The following is a 19,872-nucleotide window of genomic DNA, read 5'->3' on the forward strand; positions in this document are numbered from 1 at the left end:
TATAACAAATATGCAAGCAAGGTATAGACTTTATACCTTTCAAAGACTACAAATGATGTCCCAAACACGAATCCTTCAGTCTCTTCTTGATCCTTTTATGCTCTTCCTTCTTCCTTGTGAACAAAACCACCAAAATCACCAAAAATGCCTTTAGATCTTCACACACTGGGCTAGGGTTTGCTATGGAGGGTCTTTGGGAGCAATAGGGATGAGTGGTGGATGAAAGAGATGATTAAATAGGGTGAAAACCCTCAGATTAGGGTTTTGTCCAGTCAGAGCGTACTCGTCGAGTCTGGCCACCAACTCGACGAGTCTGTCACTTAAGTCCCGTGTCCAAACCCGCTCCTACTCGACGAGTTGGGCCTTCTATTCACCGAGTCCCAGGCTAAAAATGCAAAATACTTAAAGTAAAATACATACCAGGAACCGGGTGCTACATTAGGCTATCCAACTTAACTACCAAAGTGTTTCTATGAATGAGGTTTTGGGTTCAATCCCAAACATGTATACTAACTCGATGTTATAAAAAAGTAATCTAAATCAAAATCCATCCATTGGAAAAATAGTGGATGGACAATTATATCCTTGTTTTAGAGATATCTCAAGCTTGGAAACTCTAAACAACGCACCCTACAAACACCCATGACGAATCGAATCAACCTCTATTCTCCTTCAACTTGCTTTGCATAGCATTGTGGGAATTATGCACACACATTTACTACATGGATGTTTCAACAATCTAATAAGATTTTATTAATGATTAGGGTATTCTTTAATTCCATAAATTGGTTGACAGTTTGACCATAATAAGGTTTTATTAATGATTAGGGTATTCTTTAATTTCATATATTTGTTGATAGTTTTAGATTTGACAAGCATTGGTTAAACCTAGATCTTACGATTATCCTCCGTGTTTTCCCTATTGAAGTTTGGATGTTATTAATGATTCTAATCATTGTGCTTTTTTCATCTCTGAGAACCGCCATCTTTGCCTCAAACTAAAATACACAAGTGATTACTGTGTAACGACCATCTTCAGGTATTATTTTAATTTCTATTTCTTAATTTATTGTTTTGCTAAATGTAGATAGAAGGATTAAGGAGTGGACTAAAGCTAGTGGGCCGAGATCTTGGGCCTCACATAAGTCATATGTTGGACATAACCATGGCGTACGCAGGACCTACAGGCACATTGGAGTCGTGGGACGCATGCACGTACGCGCAACATACCAAGAGGTACGCCCAGCGTATGTGAGCGGATGTCAAAAACCTAATTTTTAGTGTTTAAGACATATAGATACCCCTTTTATAGCCACCTCATAGCTTCCTTACCGGTCCCTCACCCTCAGAAAACCCTAATACGTCGTCATATTCCATTGTTGTGTGTGTTTGACCTTTTGAGCTCATTTTTGGTGAAGAAAAGCTTGGAAGACGAGAAGAGGAGTTGAAGAGGAAGAACTTGAGAATCCTGAGCTCAAGGATCTGAGACTATTTCATCTTTTGGCACTCAAGGGAGGTAGAAAGCTTCAAAAATTCTTGTTAGAAACTTAGATCTAGGTTTATGAAGCTTTAGACCTTTTTAGGTCCAAAGGATGGATCTTTATCATGCAACCTCGTTTTTGAACTTAAGGTTACCCCCCTCGGAGCTCAATGAATTCCTTTAGCAGTAAGGTTCAACCTTCAAAGCATTTATTTAGCCCTGCATAAGATCCAACCATTTCTATGGAGTGAGTTGCTATTATTCTATGTTTGGGCGCATTTGGTGGGTTGCAAGCCACCAAGTGATCGACTTTTTGGGTTAAGACGAATTATTGGACTCATATATGTAATTTGGATGTAGTGTCTTAAGGGATCAAGCAGTTTTGAAGAAAATGAATTAACAGGGGAGTACGTTGGGCGTACACGTCACTACGTGCAACGTACAAGCCATACAAGCTATACGCGTAGTGTACAGAAGAGTATGCTCAGCGTAAACTCGGATTGTGGACTTTATGCTATTGGGCCTCGGTTTGGGCCATGCTTTGGTCTTGTAACGACGTAAAATTTTGAAACAAATTTTTCATTTTCCAAACACAAAAAAAAAAAAAAAAAAAACAAATGTCACATTTTCTCCAAAAACCTCAAGTGTCAAATATCAGTTCATCTTTCAAAAATTATTTATCAAGAATCCAGGATCCAAAAAAATATAACTCTAGCTCTAGTGTGTGTGTACAATCAAACCGGTGCCTTCCCGCGATCATCGAAAGTACTTGAAAGACATAACACATAACATGGTAAGCACGAAGCTTAGTGAGTTCCATAAAATACCACAAAAAACACATTAGCCACTCGAGGATATAAGTCTGTAAGACCCTCTGGTCTATGTGTGTCAGTGGGACGCTCCAATCCCATGGCTCATTGGACCCTCTGGTTCGGTCTCAGTGAGGACCCTCCGGTCATACAGCTCGTTGGACCCTCCGGTCCGGTCTCGGTAACACATAACATATCATATATATCACACAGACAAACTGCATAACTCAAGTAATCACATAAGACCCTCTGGTCACACATAAATACCACTCAAGGTAAACTATAATGACAAGACTCACCTCGTAAACTAGCAAGTAACAGTCACGTACTCAGAATTTCCGAACTAGCCTCCTCCTAACACATTAGATAAATGTTTTTAATCAATCCCCACTCTTATCCAAATACTCCAAGAATTTCTCTTACTATCTCTCAAACTCTTGGAATTGGTAAAAGACCATTTTACCCCTCAACGGTCTCCATTACTTCTGTTGGTCAAACCCTAAAGTCAGCAGAAGTCAACTGGAGTCAACAGACCAAGTTTGACCTGACTCGCCGAGTGCAGTCACGTAACTCGTCGAGTCCAGTCGCTACCCAGAGGTCCTTTTGATGGTCCAGCTCGTCGAGTTAACCCCCGAACTCGACGATTAAGAGTATCGGTAGCTTATAGGGACAAACCCTAACCGACTCATTGAGTCGGCTCCTGTACTCAACGAGTCCATTTAGACTCTTTCCTAATTAGACGATTTTAAGGCAAAAAACTTCTCCAAACTCTAGATCTACACTCTCAAGGCAAATTTATAACATAAAGTCACAGGCTTTATGTTCGTGCATTGCACTTTGGGCCAGAAAATGCCAAGAACATGTTCTCATATAGGTTTTCACTCAAGTGTTCCACTAAGGCTGAATAAGGAAGGGATCTTTGGATATTAGGGACCTCACAAGGTCCAGATCTGAAGCTCAAACCTCCACATGAACTCACAATCCTCAAAGTCCACATAATATATAGAAAAAGCCCTAATCAACAAAAACTTGAGATCTACCCAAATAAATGAGAAAGGTTCGAAATTTATACCTTTAACAGGAGCTATTGGATTAATAACAACAGATATAACAGCCTCCTCTTGTTCCTTGCTCGAAAACCTTCTCCTCTCTTCCAAAGATACACCAAAATGCTCAAAGTTAGCACACTCTTTTTCTCTTAAAGCTCAAAGGGTGATTAGGGTTTTCCTCATCGAAGCGTATCCAAAAATGAGGCTATAAGTTCCTTTAAATAGGCCCCAAACCCGGGGATTTAGGGTTTCCACTCACAGCACCTACTTGACGAGACGAATCTTAAACTTGTCGAGTAGATCGTTAAACCCACGTGGCCACACCCACCTCTACTCGACGAGTTGTAGCACCAACTCGTCGAGTAGATCAATAAACCTGAAAATAAATATGTAAAATAATATAAATTGGAATCTGGATGTTACAATTCTCTCCCACTAGAATCAGACTTCACCCTCGAAGTCATGCTAATCACTTTGGATGTTGCTCTCGCATATCCGACTCTGGCTCCTAAGTCAAATCGGACCCTCCCTGATGTTGCCATTGGACCTGAACCAGGGGCACTTCCTTGTTCCTCAGAACCTTCACCTTTCAATCCAAAATCACGATCGACCTATCAATGTAATTCAGGCTCACATCTACCTGAATGTTCTCCAGTGGTATCACTGCCATCTCATCGGTTACACACTTCCTCAACTGGGATAAATGGAAGGTGTTATGGATCTGACTCAACTCCACATGTAGCTCCAATTGGTTTGCTACTCTACCCACTCTGGCGGTCACTTTGAAAGGATCGATGTATCGGGGTCCCAGCTTACCCTCTTCCTGAATCGGATCAACCCTTTCCATGGAGATACCTTCAGGAGGCCAAAATCTCAGACCTGAAATTCTAGTTTGGATCGTCTCCTGTTCGCATAGCTCTTCTGGCGACTCTGTGTCGTCAGTAACCTCTTCCTGACCTGTTGAATCTGCTCGGCCATTTTCAACACTATATATGTGCCACCCATCACTATCTGTCTCACTTCTCCCCTAAAAATGGGAGTCTGACACCTCCTCCCACACAGAAGCTCCAAGGGAGGCATACCAATACTCAAATGATAGTTGTTGTAAGAGAACTCGGCCAGAGGTAAGTAGGTGTCCCAACTTCCTCCGAAGTCCATGACACATGCACGCAACATGTACCCGGGTGTGAATCGTCCACTCACTCTGCCCATCCGTCCGGAGGTGATACGCAGTGCTGAAATGCAAGCGCGTGCCCAACTCCTCATGAAATTTATTTCAAAACCTGGAAGTGAAACATACGTCTCGATCCGAAACTATCAAGATCAGCACTCCATGCCGAGCTACCACCTCTATCAAATAGATCTCGTCCAATCTCTCTGCATACGAGATCTCACTAATATCAAGGAAGTGAGCACTATTTGTCTTTCGATCAACAATCACCCAAATCGCATCAACTCCACGAGCAGTCCTTGGTAACTTGGTGATCAAGTCCATCGAGATCTGTTCCCACTTCCACTGAGGAATCTCCAGAGGCTGAAAAGTACCATGTGGGCGTTAGTGCTTTGCCTTGACCTGACAGCAGGTCAAGCACCTCTCCACTACCAAAGCAACATCCCTCTTCATACAGGACCACCAGTAATCTCTCTTCAGGTCCAAATACATTTTAGTGATCCAAGGATGGATCGAGAATCTCAATCTATGTGCCTCCTCCATCAGTATACGTTGAGCTCCGCCTGTATATGGCACCCAAATCCGCTCTCCGAAAGTCATGAGCCCTCGGCCGTCCGTCATGAACTCGGACACCTGCCTAATCAACTGCTCTGTCTTGCGGTCCTCCGGTCTCACAGCCTCCGCCTAGGCTTCTCGAATAGTATCTAGGACTGGAGTCATCACCAACATCCTCATACATATAGATGGATTTTGAGCTAACTAACACCCCTAAGTGTACATGCAACCCTAGAAAACCGTGGATCTATGTTTGTCTAAAATACATGCAAAATATGATTTCCAAGTTTCATAATCCTATCTAGCATACATGGGGAACTTTTAAACTAAACTAAGGCTCGAATTACATACCTTGTAGTTGATTTGATTCCTTGAAAACCTTGAGACCCTAGCACCCCAAGCGTGATGCCTCAAATGCTTTACACAACACCAAATGCTTTGGAATGACTTTGAGAGAATATATAACACTCTAAAAATCGACTTGTCCTCTCTTGTACTTAGTGTGTCACCGATTTTGGTGTATCATATGTTCTTTATATAGTGTGTCACATCTAGGGCTACACCCATGTAAACCCCAATGTGACATGACTCTTCATTTCCATGACCCATGGGTTTGTAACTCCCATGGAGCATCCATGGACCATCCTATGGGTTTAACCCAACTTGATAATCCATGGAGCCTTTAGCCCACTATATAAGTTATGTATGATTTACATAATCATCCCATATATTTAATTAGTTAACTTTTGATCATTTAATTAATTCCAAATTAATTCTTGATCAATACTAATTACATAATACTATTAATATATTAGAAATTATAATATATTAATAAACCACAAGTGTTATTTCTCTCATTAAGTCTATCCAAATGCATGATGCCATGCAACCCAAATGGACCATGCTGGGTCGGGTCAAGTACATACCAAATATAGTTTTGGATTTAGACACCTTATCCAACAGTATCCTACTTGGATAAGTCTAATAACTATACCGGTGAGTATGACTTCAGGAACCGATCGGCCATCGTAGCTCTTTTCAAGGTCTCTCGGAACTGAGAAAATGATGATGCGCCATTTAAGATAAGTGATCATATAATCCTCTGTTCTAGATATCAGCCGGACAATTACATGGAACAATGTCTTACTTATTGTCGATCAGTTTGTTTCCCAATTTCCGATTTGTTGGACAAAGAACTTAATTGAACACATCAACTTAGTTCTGACCGGGCCCGGTACATAGGTCAAAACAAAATCATCGAGGGGCCCATATATCGCTTCTAATCCAAGAAGGAATAGATAAACTTAGACTCATATGCTTGTTCTACTACTTGTTAAATCATACACAAAAGTATGTTTTATAACATCGAGTTACCAATGCGGTTTCGTACAATCAATGGATAACCAACTCATAGGAAACAAGTCATATCTCTAGGTTTGAAGACTTATGTGATGTTACCGTCTCAGGATCACTCGAGATAAATTCAATGAAGTGATACCAGTGAGCGTGGGTTGAGTCCAATGCTCAGAACTTATGAGCACTCATGAGTGTTGTAGCCATGTCCAACACCGTAGACCTCTGCAACCATCTCATGACAATCTTGATTCATACCTACATCCAACTTATGACCGACTGTGGAGATTCGAATAATATGATATCCCAAACATAATTATTCTGGAAGTCAAAACATGCAAAAAGATATAGTAAAGGATTGACAAGTGATAGCAACACTTTACTCATAAATTAACACAACTTTTATTCATCATCAAATGTCAATTACACTTTACAAATTTCAAAATTATCTAACTACAAAAACTAATATCATCCTTCAGCACTATACTTTGAGCATGATGGAGATGCTTAGCTGGACTCAGTCCCTTTGTGAGAGGATCTGCTGGGTTCTCATCCGATGATACCCTCTTTGCCACGAGGAGTCCTTCTTCTATTCGATGTCTAATGAAATGGTATTTTCTGTTGATGTGCCTGGATCTCCCATGATCCATTCGTTCCTTTGCTAAGGCAACGACACTTTCACTATCATAGAAAATTTCCATTAGCTCCTTTATAGCTAGTATAACTCCAAAGTCTCCAATGAAGTTCTTCAGCCATATATCCTCCTTTGCTGCCTCGCTTGCTGCTATATACTCTGATTCGCAAGTTGCATCAGCCACTGTCTCCTGATTGGAACTCTTCCAAGTAATTGCTCCTCCGTTAAGGGTAATGTTGGGTCAAAATATGGTTATACTTTACTTTTCTAGGCAATTGTTTTTCTGTAATATTTATGAATTTTTATGGCCTAGTTTACGGCTGAGTTTACGGCCGTAAACACCTTACGACCGTAAACTCATTTACGGCCCATTTGTTTCCGGCCCATATTCAAGTATAAATAGAGGTGTTAGGGTGAGGAGTAAAGATTGATGAACACGAAGAGAGTTTACGGTCTAAAGTGAAACGGGAGTTTTATGTGTGTGTGAATCTTTTGTATTCGGATCATAATTCATATCATCAATACATTCAAGATTCAACATAATTCTTCTTCTCCTTCTCTTCTATTTTATTTTGGCATCATCCGTTTGATTGGGATTCTGCACCATCAAACGGATATGACTGATACACGGGCAATTTAGAGACTTACAATTGGTATCAGAGCCAAGTTGTATCAGTCAAAAGGTTAATTGTTTCATAAAAATTTCGAATATTCTGTGTTTACGGTCCAAGCTTACGGCCGTAAACACCGAGTTCTTGGGCCGTAAACTCTATTTGGGGCATTATTTGATCTTATTTTCAAAATATTTTTGCGTTTTTGGATAGATCTCGCAAAAATAAGGGGGGTTTGTTCTTTGTGTTTTTCATAAAAAGGGGTTTTGATCGAGTTTTGGAGCTTCAAATTCGAAAAATCGCTGTTTTTCACGTAATCTTAAAGGGTTTACGGCCGGAGCTTACTGCCGGAAACAGTTCACGGCCGGCGGCGCGTTTGTGTTTACGGCTAGGGTTTCCGGAGATCTCTGCTCGGCAGCGGCTTGCGACCAGGCGGCTTGCAGATTGAAGCGGTGGAGCGTGGCTTGAAGAGCGGCTCGGCGTTTACGGCTCCGTTTGCGGCTTGAAGGCTCGGCTCAGTGGCCGGCTTAGCAGCAGCTCGCATTGCAGCTTCAATTAAAAAGAAGGAGCGATTTTGCAACAGAAAGGGATCGAACCAGCGACCTCCAACGCCAAAACACAGCGCCTTACCAACTCTTCTAGCTGACTCCTTGTGATTTCCCTCCGAAATATTAAACTTAAACACTTCCAGTCGCATCCAACTTTTGAAATTTTGTCAAATTTAACCCAAAAACTCAATTTCTTTTATTTTTAAATTCCTTTTTCATTCAAAATAAAAAATTATAATAAAAATAATAAATAATAAAATAAATTAATTAATAATAATAATAATAATAATAAAATATTTAAATATATACATTATTTTTAACTTTTATTTTTGTTTTTTTTTATTTAAAATTTTGAGTTTGACTTTTGATTTTAACTTTTTAAATTTGACTTTTAAGTTTGACTTTTCAAGTTTGATTTTTGAGTTTAATTTTTTTTTAAAATTTTGACTTTCAAGGTTGACCTTTGACTTTAAAATTTTGACTTTGACTTTCAAGTTTGACCTTTGACTTTAAGCTTTGACTTTCTCATTTGACTTTTAAATTTTCAAATTTAGCTTTTCAGTTTGACTTTTGAGTTTAATTTAAAAATAAAAAAAAAGGTTTTTAAAGTTTGACTTCTAAATTTTATTTTATCATCTTTTTTTTAATCGATTTTAAGGTTGTTTTTAAAAATTAAAAAAAAAAGCATTTTAAATTTGACGTTTGCTTCTAATTGTTTTTTTAATTAATTGATTTTAAAGTCTACAAGGGGTTTGAAAACATGAAAGAGAGTCGTCAGGATATGTTAAGACAAAATTTCAACTTTTTCGATTATGTCCCTGGAGAAACGCTCGAAACTCAGTTGCAGCGGTTTACTACACTTACTACTGAGATGAATATAGCCGAGATCTTCTTGACTAAGTCCGAGATCAACAAAAAGCTGTTGTATTCACTTCCAAAATCGTGGGACATGGACGTGGCTGATATCAAGAAGACAAAAAATCTCAATCGTCTTAATCTGGCAGATATAATTGAAGAACTTAACGCTTTGAATTGTCGAAAAACAATGAGTTCAGCAAACCTTCCGGTCAATGAAGTGTCGTGTTCTCATTCATGTGAAGTTTCATGTTCTCAATCATGTGAAGATACGATTAAATTTCTTCGGGAACAAATTGATTTATTAAAAGGGGAAGTTGAGGACCCAAGATATAAAGGATATCAACTCAGGAAAGGACAGAAACCCCTGAAGGCTGAGTTAGAAGCAAAAATCAAGGACTTTAGGAAACTTCAGGAAGACTACAGTAACTGTAATGCCCGCAAATCTGGGCTAGTCAAATTAGAGGCAATAGGGGTCGAAAACGACTTTTCGACAAAAGATTATATTGAATAAATAATCTTAACCAAGTTTTAGAGTATGTTACAAGGTTTTCGTACATATAAAGAATGCCGAAAACCGAGTTATAACGAAGAAGTTATGACCCGTTGAAGTTTCGCGACGGAACCGGCACAATACCGGGAAGCGTAAATAGTGAATTTACGATAGAGCGAGATTTAGCCTTAGCGATCTAAACTAAAGTCGTAGAATATGTTAAACTAAGAACATCGATAAAAAGAACGCCCAAATCTGACTTCGTATGAGGAAGTTATGATTTTTCTAAGATTTAGCATAGCAGTGCACAACCTGAAATCTGAATTTTAGATCGGTCGATTTTTAGCCGACGGGATCTAAATGAAAGTTGTAGTACTCGTAAATACCAACGCGTGGATATAAAGAACGTCGATAATAGAGCTCGTATGCAAAAGTTATGGACGAAGCTTAGTCCCTACTTTTCGAGCGCGGCGAATTCGATACAGTTTTGTAAATACGAGATAGAATGAGAATTAGCCAACGAGGTCTAAATGAGAGTTGAAGATCTCATTAATAGGAACTCAACGGTAAAAAGACAAACAAAAATGGAGCTCGTATGCGAAAGTTATGGACGAAGCTTAGTCCCTACTTTTCGAGCGCGACGAATTCGATACAGTTTTGTAAATCCGAGATAGAATGAGAATTAGCCAACGAGGTCTAAATGAAAGTTGAAGATCTCATTAATAGGAACTCAATGGTAAAAAGACAGACAAAAATGGAGCTCGTATGCAAAAGTTACGGACGAAGCTTAGAGACTACTTTACTATAAAACTCCTATAAATACAAGGGTAAACTCCTCATATTTTCTTCACACCATAAGCCTCTCTTTCTCTCTCTCTAACTTCTCTCTAGCCTCCCTAAACCCCTGCCAAGTCTACGGAACCTCCCTAGCAGGAGAAGAAAGCCCCGGAGCGCCCGACGACTCCGAGAAGAAAAGCTTTCGGCTCGGAAACGCTGCTCCAGCGAAGCCCGGTTTTTAATAAAAACCCGCTGTAAGTGAGCTACGCCTATAGTATATTTAATATAGATTTTATTTAATTATAGTAACATTGTTAGGACCTTAAAATAATTATTTAGGCTATTATTATGAGTTATATTGAGTGTTATTTAACGCTTATATAATAGTAATAATAGCTAGACTATTAAATTAGTCTCGTCAAGCGTTAGACTAAACTCTAGTGGTAATGATACTAGATTTCGTCAAGGGATAATTGTTTTAAGAGTAGCGAAGTGCTGTCCGAGTGCCGACTCACCACCTTTCAACTGAGTGCATAGTTACTTTCATCTTACACATAGATATGAAGTATTTTATTATAAATTTACGTGCTATGTGTGCATATTGTCTGAATACTTGCTGTCTATGCTGGTGAAAGATTTTTATACATGTTTTAAATGATGTAAACTGTATAAAGTATTTTATATCTACAAGATATGTTGGGTAAAACATGGGTAGATGAATGATGATGGATAAAAGCTGAAATAGAGGAACATTAGTAGTACGGACCTAGTGCCCTATAGGTATACATTGGCAGCAGTGGACCTAGTACCCTATAGATGAGCACTGGCAGCTGCGCCACAACCCGTAGATGATTTAGATCTATGGTAAACGTCCTAGCAGCTGCGCTCTAAGGATAGTATCGGCAGTTGCGCCTAATAGGGAGCGTTATGACCATGACAGTAGTGTTTAAAGGTCAATACCGGCAGAAGCGCCTCATAGAAAATGTCCTAATTCTGGCAGCTGAGCCTAAGTGACAATATTAGCAGCTGCGCTTGACCAATGTGTCATTGGCAACAATGGACTTCATGTTGTTTCCTTAGGATGATCCTTAGGAATGAATGAATGAGAAATAGCTGATTCTTAGGGTAGATCCTTAAGAATAAAGAAGATAATGGGGATGGGTAATTGGGTTGATTGTTTGATTGTTTAAACATAATAATTATATTATTGTGGGTTGAAAACCCTATGTACTCACCAGGTTTCCCAACCTGACCCACTCAGTTTATTTATATCACAGGTGTTGATATGAAGTGACATCACACTGAGAGATTTAAAGAGATGTAGATCACTAGTGTAAATAATTGTAAGTTCTGTTTATGCTTATGTTTCTGTATTAACGATGACATCCCAAACGTTTTAAAATGAAATAAATACGTTTCTTCGAAAATGTTTTAATAACGTATTTACCATGTTTTTCTGGGAACAAATTCCGCAACCTTTTTATAAAATGAAGTACTCTGATTTTTATAAAGCATAAACAAAAAAGGTCTTTTCTGGCCGTGATTTTGGGGATGTCACAGTAACAAATGTGAAAACTATGATTATGTAGTCAAACAAAATGCTAAGCTAGTGGCTGAAGTTGAATCTTTGAAAGGAAAGTTTGAAACCGCCAAACTAAATGTTAGAAAATATGATTTCTCAAGTGAGGTGGTTGAAAATATGATAGACCAAAGCATGCAGTTTAAAAGGAATCAAAACAAGGGTCTAGGGTATGATAGTGTACCTCCTCCTTTCAATCATAACTACACATCTATCCCCATGAAGCAAGAAGAAATTGACAGGGAGGCACATCTTCAATATGGAAAACGAGCTGGACTTGTGTCAGGAGGAGTTATTAATTTTGAAGATACTTATGTTGCTACTTCATGTGCAGGTAAAGTAGCAGAGGATGAGAACAAGGAGAGTTCTTCTGAACAAACCAACGACCCATTGAACTCTGAATCTGTTGCTTCTAATCAACCTCCCGTTGGTAAATACAGACCATCATTTCAAGCTAAACAGAGTGTCTGTTGCAATTGTGCGTGTGGGAAAAACAAGAGACAAGGCAAGGATATGCCACCAGGGGCAGGAAGAGACAACTCCACAGTGAAGAAAAGGACATGTTTTCACTGTGGAACACCTGGACACATTGCCAGAAGTTGTCCTAATCGCGCGTATGTTCCCTACTACGCACAAGGCCGGCATAACGCGTCAAGAGGGAGACACTCCAAAAGATACCCCTCAAGGTCACGTTCAGATATTGACGACTAGAACGCGCCGAAGGCCAAGAATTCAACTCCCAAGGCCAAGAATTTGAATCCCAAGGGCAAGAAGGAAATGTCAGCCAACAAGCCCAGTTCAAGAGATACTACTGTGAAGCCAAGACTAGTTAGGTCAAAGTCATCTCGGCAGTCGGCTTCAAGTTCCAAATCAAGTATTGAGCCACCCATAGGATCGAAAAACAAATGGGTTAAACCCAACTACAAATGGGTTCCAAAGGCTCACTCTCCCAAATCTCTTAATGCTTCTAACGTGTCTACATCTTCTGTTTGTGACAAGCAGGATATGTCATGGGAGAGAGTATCGTGCGTCGATGACAAAGGTTGAACCAGTTTCAAAATGGACTGGGTTCCGAAGACCAACTAATCCCGCTCTGTGCTGGAGCAGCTATGGAGGCATATCATCAAACTTCGGTTTGTTGGTAGTGGCTGCTCCTGACATATGATTGGGGACATCTCTCAACCGTACAACACTCAGAACATTGTTTGAGAGCATGTGTCCTTTTGCGATCAAGGAAGAAAGGAAGAGATCACTCATGGGGTTAGTACATAACAACATGAAGAATTTTCGGATCTGTTCTGAGATTATGCGTGCTGTTCTCAGACCTTCTGGATGCAAATTCAATCGGTGACTTACGGTTTGCGTTTTCTTCTCTATACTCCTGAGTTTTTCTTAACCTGATTCGCTTTAAAGACTAATTTTTGTTTTAGGATAGTTTAAATTTGCGCATTTACTTTCGTTTCTCTCCTATGCACAAATTTAGGGGGAGAAATAAAAACAAAACAAAAATTAGAAAATTTAAAAAAAAAATCCACAAACATTAGAAAATCAGAAAATAAAAAAATATATTGATTATGAGTCTGTGTTTGAGGGAGATGTTTTGGGAAGTGATATTATCAAGTGATAACAGGCAACCTAAGTCTGCGTAACGTACCCGAAGTTGAAGGGTCTATGCTCTGACTTGATGCATCGGTAGGAATGAAAAAATTTAAATGGACTTGACTAGGGAGAGTTGAACTTAGGAAATTTATAGACTTGACAAATCTTGACCTAGTTAGATACGTTCAGCCTGACAATACGACGCTCGGATAGGTTGAGCAGGGAGATATATATGGGAATCTACTCGTCACATTAATTGAACCCGTACTTGGAACCGTGGTTTAACTTTTCCTTGATGTGCGGATTCTGTCCTTAATTCTGGTTGGATGGGGCGACTGGTAAATTCCGATAAATTAGGTCTGTAGAATATCATTTTCTTTCTTTCTGTCTGTTAGCTATATGTTTTCTCCTTTGCGCGACTTCTAATCCGACCTGGTACACAACATATGCAACTCTATCTCTTTGCAGGATATATATATATATATATATATATATATATATATATATATATATATGTGTGTGTGAAATATATGTGTGAAATACTTCTCATCTGTTAGCCATATGCTGCCTCTTTTGCGCGACTTGTAATCCGACCTGGTACACAGCATATGCAAGCTTCTTCTTCTCAACCCCTCTGAAGTAGTTAGCAATAGAATTCTGAATCTCTTCTCTCTCTGAATGGTTGTCTGCTCACCCGGTGTAAGGAGTACTCTGGAAGTTCTTGATGGCTGGGGCATATCAGGAAGCGGGAAACACGTTCCAGTACACCTAAAATTGAACTCATACAGATTGTCTGTAGATCTCGCTGCTCAACTTAGGTGGACAACAATATCCCTGGTCGTCGTCAGATGAATGGTCTTTAAGATATAGTATCTAAGAAATTAGGATCAGATATAAATTTTAGGTTTTTAAGTTCACCTTGTCTTGTAACAAATAGTATGTCCTAAATCTGTCACAAATTTTTCGTGTTTAAGTGGACTACAATACCGACGATCGACCAGACAAAGATGTGAATATGGATGGTACCGACAAGTGGATAAAGGTTGTCTAAAAACTTTGATCCCAAATCTCTCTTAAAGTTAGATATCATTTTATTTTTGTTAAACTTGTCATAATTTCTTCTAATTTAAATATTAGGGGAGAATTAAAATTTAAAATTAATTAAAAAAAAATAAAAAAATTAATTAAAAAAATAAAAAAATAAAAAAAAAAACAAAAATTAAAAATCCAAAAATAGTGTTATTTCTGTTTTATTTCTTGTTCAGAAAAATCAAAAATCCAAAAATATTTTTGTTTCTATTTTAATTTTTGTGCTAAGTTTTCTTTTAGTTTTGTTTTTGTCTTGAAAAGTGATTTCAGGTATAGATAAGACTCATGGAGTTCGTGTTGAAGATTTTTGAGCCAAAGCCTCGTCCGTGAGCATTGAAGAATTCGCATTCGAAGGAGCAAGAAATGAAGATTATTCTTTCAACATTCAATCCTTCAACCCCAGAAGCAAGGTGAAGCTGCAATTGAAGATTATGTGACGGATTGCATTGAAGCCTCCTCAATCAGTCTGCTTCTATCTTTGTACCTGCTGAAGTGATCCAGAAGATTTGTTCTCTCTGAAGATTCTCAAGTTGAAAGTGCCATCTTTCAAGAATCAGTACAAGAAGCCTCCTCACCCAATGTGCGTTCAATGCCAAATTCTGAAAAAAACCTCAAGTGCTCAAGATGAAGTCATTCATTGAAGATTCATATGTTCCTCCTGATGCTGTGAAGAAATTGAAGATAAATGTTGAAGCCAAGCTCTCATTGAAGATTGACAAGAACAGCTAGCTACCTTTTAAGGGGAGCTTGTTGGGTCATTAAGAAAAGAAAGCTATAAAACAAGGGGGAGATTGTTGGGTCAAAATATGGTTATAGTTTACTTTTCTAGGCAATTGTTTTTCTGTAATATTTATGAATTTTTATGGCCTAGTTTACGGCTGAGTTTACGGCCATAAACACCTTACGGCCGTAAACTCATTTACGGCCCATTTGTTTCCGGCCCATATTCAAGTATAAAAAGAGGTGTTAGGGTGAGGAGTAAAGATTGATGAACACGAAGAGAGTTTACGGTCTAAAGAGAAATGGGAGTTTTATGTGTGTGTGAATCTTTTGTATTCGGATCATAATTCATATAATCAATACATTCAAGATTCAACATAATTCTTCTTCTCCTTCTCTTCTATTTTATTTTGGCATCATCCGTTTGATTGGGATTCCGCACCATCAAACGGATCTGACTGATACACGAGCAATTTAGGGAGTTACAGGTAAAGACCCAGCCTGACTGAGAGCGGAAATTATCCCTATCAGTCTGAAATCGAGCATCATTATACCCTACAACTCTCAAGCCATCACTCCCACCGAGGGTAAGGACCCATTCCTTAGTACTCTGCAGGTACTTGAGGATATTATTTACCTCAGTCCAGTAAGCCTTACTAGGGTTTCCCTAATATCTGCTAACCATGCTCAAACCAAAGGCTACATCAGGTCGAGTGTAGGTCATAGCATACATGATCAATCCTACTATAGAAGCATAAGGTACTCCACTCATTTCTGCTATCTCAGCCTCTGTACTCGGGCTCTGATTTTTACTCAGTCTGGCGTTACTCAGGATGGGTAACTCTCCTTTCCTGTTGTCCTGCACGCTGAACCTCTTCAGCACCTTATCCAAGTAAGTACTCTGACTAAGTCCAATCAGTCTTTTACTCCGGTCTCTCATAATCCTTATCCCCAGAATATAGGCAGCTTCTCCTAGGTCTTTCATAGAGAAGCACTTCCCAAGCCAGGATTTCACTTCCTGTAGGGTTGGGATGTCATTTCCTATGAGTAGTATGTCATCCACATACAGTACCAAAAAGCTTACTATACACCCACTATCCTTGACATAGACACAAGATTCATCTTCACTCCTCAAAAAGCCAAATTCTTTGACTTTCTCATCACAACAAAGATTCCATCTGTGAGGTGCCTGTTTCAATCCATAAATGGATTTCTAGAGCTTATACACTCTATTAGGGTCATCTGTACTGACAAAACCCTCTGGCTGACTCATGTAAACATCTTCAGCCAAACTTCTATTAAGGAAGGTGGTTTTGACATCCATTTGCCATATTTCATAATCATGAAATGCAGCGATGGCTAACAGAACTCTAATGGACTTAATCTTTGCAACCGGTGAAAAGGTATCATCATAATTAACTCTCGGAGTCTGTGAGAAGCCCTTTGCAACTGGTCGTGCCTTATAAATCTGTACAGTACCATCCATGTTGATCTTCTTCTTGAAGATCCATTTGCACCCAACTGTCTTACGACCTGATACATAGTCAACCAAGTTCCAAACTTGATTTTCATACCTGGACTGTATCTCACGGTCCATTGCCTCTTTCCATTTGGCAGACTCGGGGCCTGCCATAGCTTCCACATAAGTGTTAGGTTCATCTAGACATACACTGTCTCGTCACTGATAAGTGTCTCACCTTCTGTAGTAATATGGAAACCATAACAAAGCTCAGGTGCATTCCTAACCCTTGTGGAATGCCTCAGAGGTTCAAACTTGTCAATTGGCTTAACAGGAGTTTCAACCTCAGGTTGAGTGCTAGAGTTTGAAGTTCCTTCACCACTTGACTCTTGAATTTCTTCAAGGTCAATTTGTCTCCCACTGTTTCCTTGTCTTATGAACTCTCTTTCTCGAAAGACACCCCTTCTTGCTACAAAGACCACACTATCACTAGGTCTGTAGAAGAGGTAACAAATGATTTTTGTGGGTAGCAGATGAAAATACACCTCTCACTTTGAGGTTCGAGCTTATCATGAGTCCCGCGTATCACGAAAGCCTCGCAACGCAACTTTCTATGTAGGGACCAGATTAAGGATATGGGCATCAGTCTCTAAGGCATACCCCCAAAATGAGATTAGTAGTGAAGCTCGACTCTTCATGGAACGAACCATATCAAAAAAGGATTGATTGCGCCTTTCAGCCACACCATTTAACTGCGGTGTCCTGGGAGGTGTCAATTGTGAGATAATCCCACATTCCTTAAGATAGCCAAGGAGCTCTGTACTAAGATGCTCACCACCTCGATCAGATCGAAGCATCTTAATGTTCCTTCCTAGTTGATTCTCGACTTCTTGTTTAAGCTCTTTAAGCCTATCGAAAGTCTCTACTTATGCTTGATTAAGTAGACATATTCATATCTACTATAATCATCAGTAAAAGTCAAATAATAACGATTAGCATCCCTTGTGGCAGTTTTGAAGGGTCCATACACATCCGTGTGTACAAGATCCAACAAACCTTCACCCCTATCACAAGAACCAGCGAAGGGTGACTTTGTCATTTTTCCAAGTAAGCATGATTCACAACTATCATCTCACTTTAGGTAAAATGACTCCAAAACTCCATCCTTTTGGAGTTGGACTATGTGTTTCTTGCTCATATGTCCAAGACGACAATTCCATAATGATGTTTTCATCCAAGTTATTATTACTCAAAGAATGAATACACAACACATTATTTCCTAGATTATCTACAACATATACAGCTTCATTTCTGGCGAATAACAACATTTCTTCAAATCTAAAGTAAACCCACTACTTAGCAACAAAGAATAAACTCCAATCTTGGTGACAGGTGATGCTTTCCTATTCCCCATGATCAAGTTTATCTTTCCATGCTCTAAATTCTCACTTCTTCTTAGTCCCTGCAAATCAGAACAAATATGAATACCACCACCGGTATCAAGGACCCAAGAGTTGGAATAGGGTGAGTTATTAGATAGAATAGTGTAAATACCTCCATGGATGGGTTTGACTTTCCCAGCCTTCACATTTTGCTGTTACTTTGGTCAGTTCTGCTTCCAATGAGACTTCTCATGGCAATAGAAGCATTCAGCCTCTTTTGGGTTAGAAGAAGAGGGGACGAAACCTTTCTTGGTTCCACTTGAAGAAGAGTTATCAAGGGTCCTAGCCTTGGTACCCTTCGAAGAGATCTTCCTCTTCTTCCCTCTACCTTTCCCGATTGCCAAGACAGGGGCGGAGTTTGGAGTAGGAGTAGGAGTGTTAACAACCGACATACCCTTGTGAACACTTTCGACGGTCTTCAAGAGTCCTTGAAGTCTGCTGAGTGTGACTTCTTCCTTATTCATGTGGTATGTCATGCGAAATTGATCATAACACGAGGGTAGGGATTGTAAAATGATATCTATTGCAAGCTACTCAGGGAAGTTCACATTAACCTTCAGCAAACGGTCCACATACCTTTGCATTTTCTACAAGTGGCCTGTGATGGGTTCACCATCCTTCATACGAGTTGTTATCATGGAGCAGATGATATCATACCTCTCTTGACGAGCACTTTGATGGTATCTTTCCATCAAATCTTGGTGCATTTCGAAAGGGTAGTAGTCCTCATTGTACTTTTGGCGCTCGGCTGTCATCGTGGCCATCTTGATACAAGCCACTTTCATGGCATCTCTCTCATGAGTCTGGAATTCAGCGATCTCCTCAGGATTATCAGTTGACTTATCAATATTCTTTAGCTCCTTATCGAGAACATATTCCTTGTGTTTGTAGCGTGTGACCATCCTGATGTTCCGAATCCAATCCATAAAGTTGGAACCATCAAAGATGACCCTCCCACATAGGTTCATGTGGGAAAATGAGCCAGTAGGGTTTGAGCCAGAAACAGTTTTATTGGAAGACATCTGAAAGGAAGAGAACAAGTTTAGTTTAAATATAAAGATAGTCCTTAATAAAACACCCAAATTTAATATTAAGGCTAGGATCCAATAAGAATATATCATAACTTAGAAGAGGTATGTTGTAATCTAAGCTATAACATATTTGAAAGGTAGGTGAATGACGATTCACCAATTTCCACCAAAAACCAAAATATAAATTATTAGGTTTTAACTGGTTCTTAGAAATTCCATGATTCTTTTGAGATTCAATGAACTTTTCAAAGGCATGTTTCAATCTCCAGTGTGCCCTCCGAGTTTTGTGATTGGGATACTGATGATCGCAAAACGAGGTGTGAAGTAACCATACAAATCACTTGGTACCCTTAAAGTCTATCACTCAGTCGATGTGCCGGTTAACCACATGCACTCCACCGACCTATAATAAACTTTAATTCACCCTTTACCTACCAAGTTAAGTCCAGGTTAGTGTGTCGGTTAACCACACACACTCCACTAACGACTTAATCAAAGTGTAAAGTGTAATTTCATGGATTAGCACCTTATTCACATTTTCGTAAAGTAACTAAGACTGGGAATTTAATAAAACATTTAGTTACTTTATAATATTCATCATACTTTTAATGAGAATTT

The 19,872-nt window shown here is 39.2% G+C and overlaps 1 long non-coding RNA gene across 1 annotated transcript; it reads left to right on the forward strand.

Moving 5' to 3' along the window:
- The first annotated feature begins 10,428 nt into the window (after positions 1–10,428).
- Positions 10,429–15,622, forward strand: LOC128133887 (uncharacterized). Its single transcript, XR_008232187.1, has 3 exons — positions 10,429–10,589; positions 11,613–11,678; positions 12,249–15,622. It is a non-coding gene; the product is annotated as an uncharacterized LOC128133887 (long non-coding RNA).
- Positions 15,623–19,872: the final 4,250 nt, after the last annotated feature.

The sequence above is a fragment of the Lactuca sativa genome, chromosome 4 (genome assembly GCF_002870075.4).
Source record: "Lactuca sativa cultivar Salinas chromosome 4, Lsat_Salinas_v11, whole genome shotgun sequence".
NCBI lineage: Eukaryota > Viridiplantae > Streptophyta > Magnoliopsida > Asterales > Asteraceae > Lactuca > Lactuca sativa.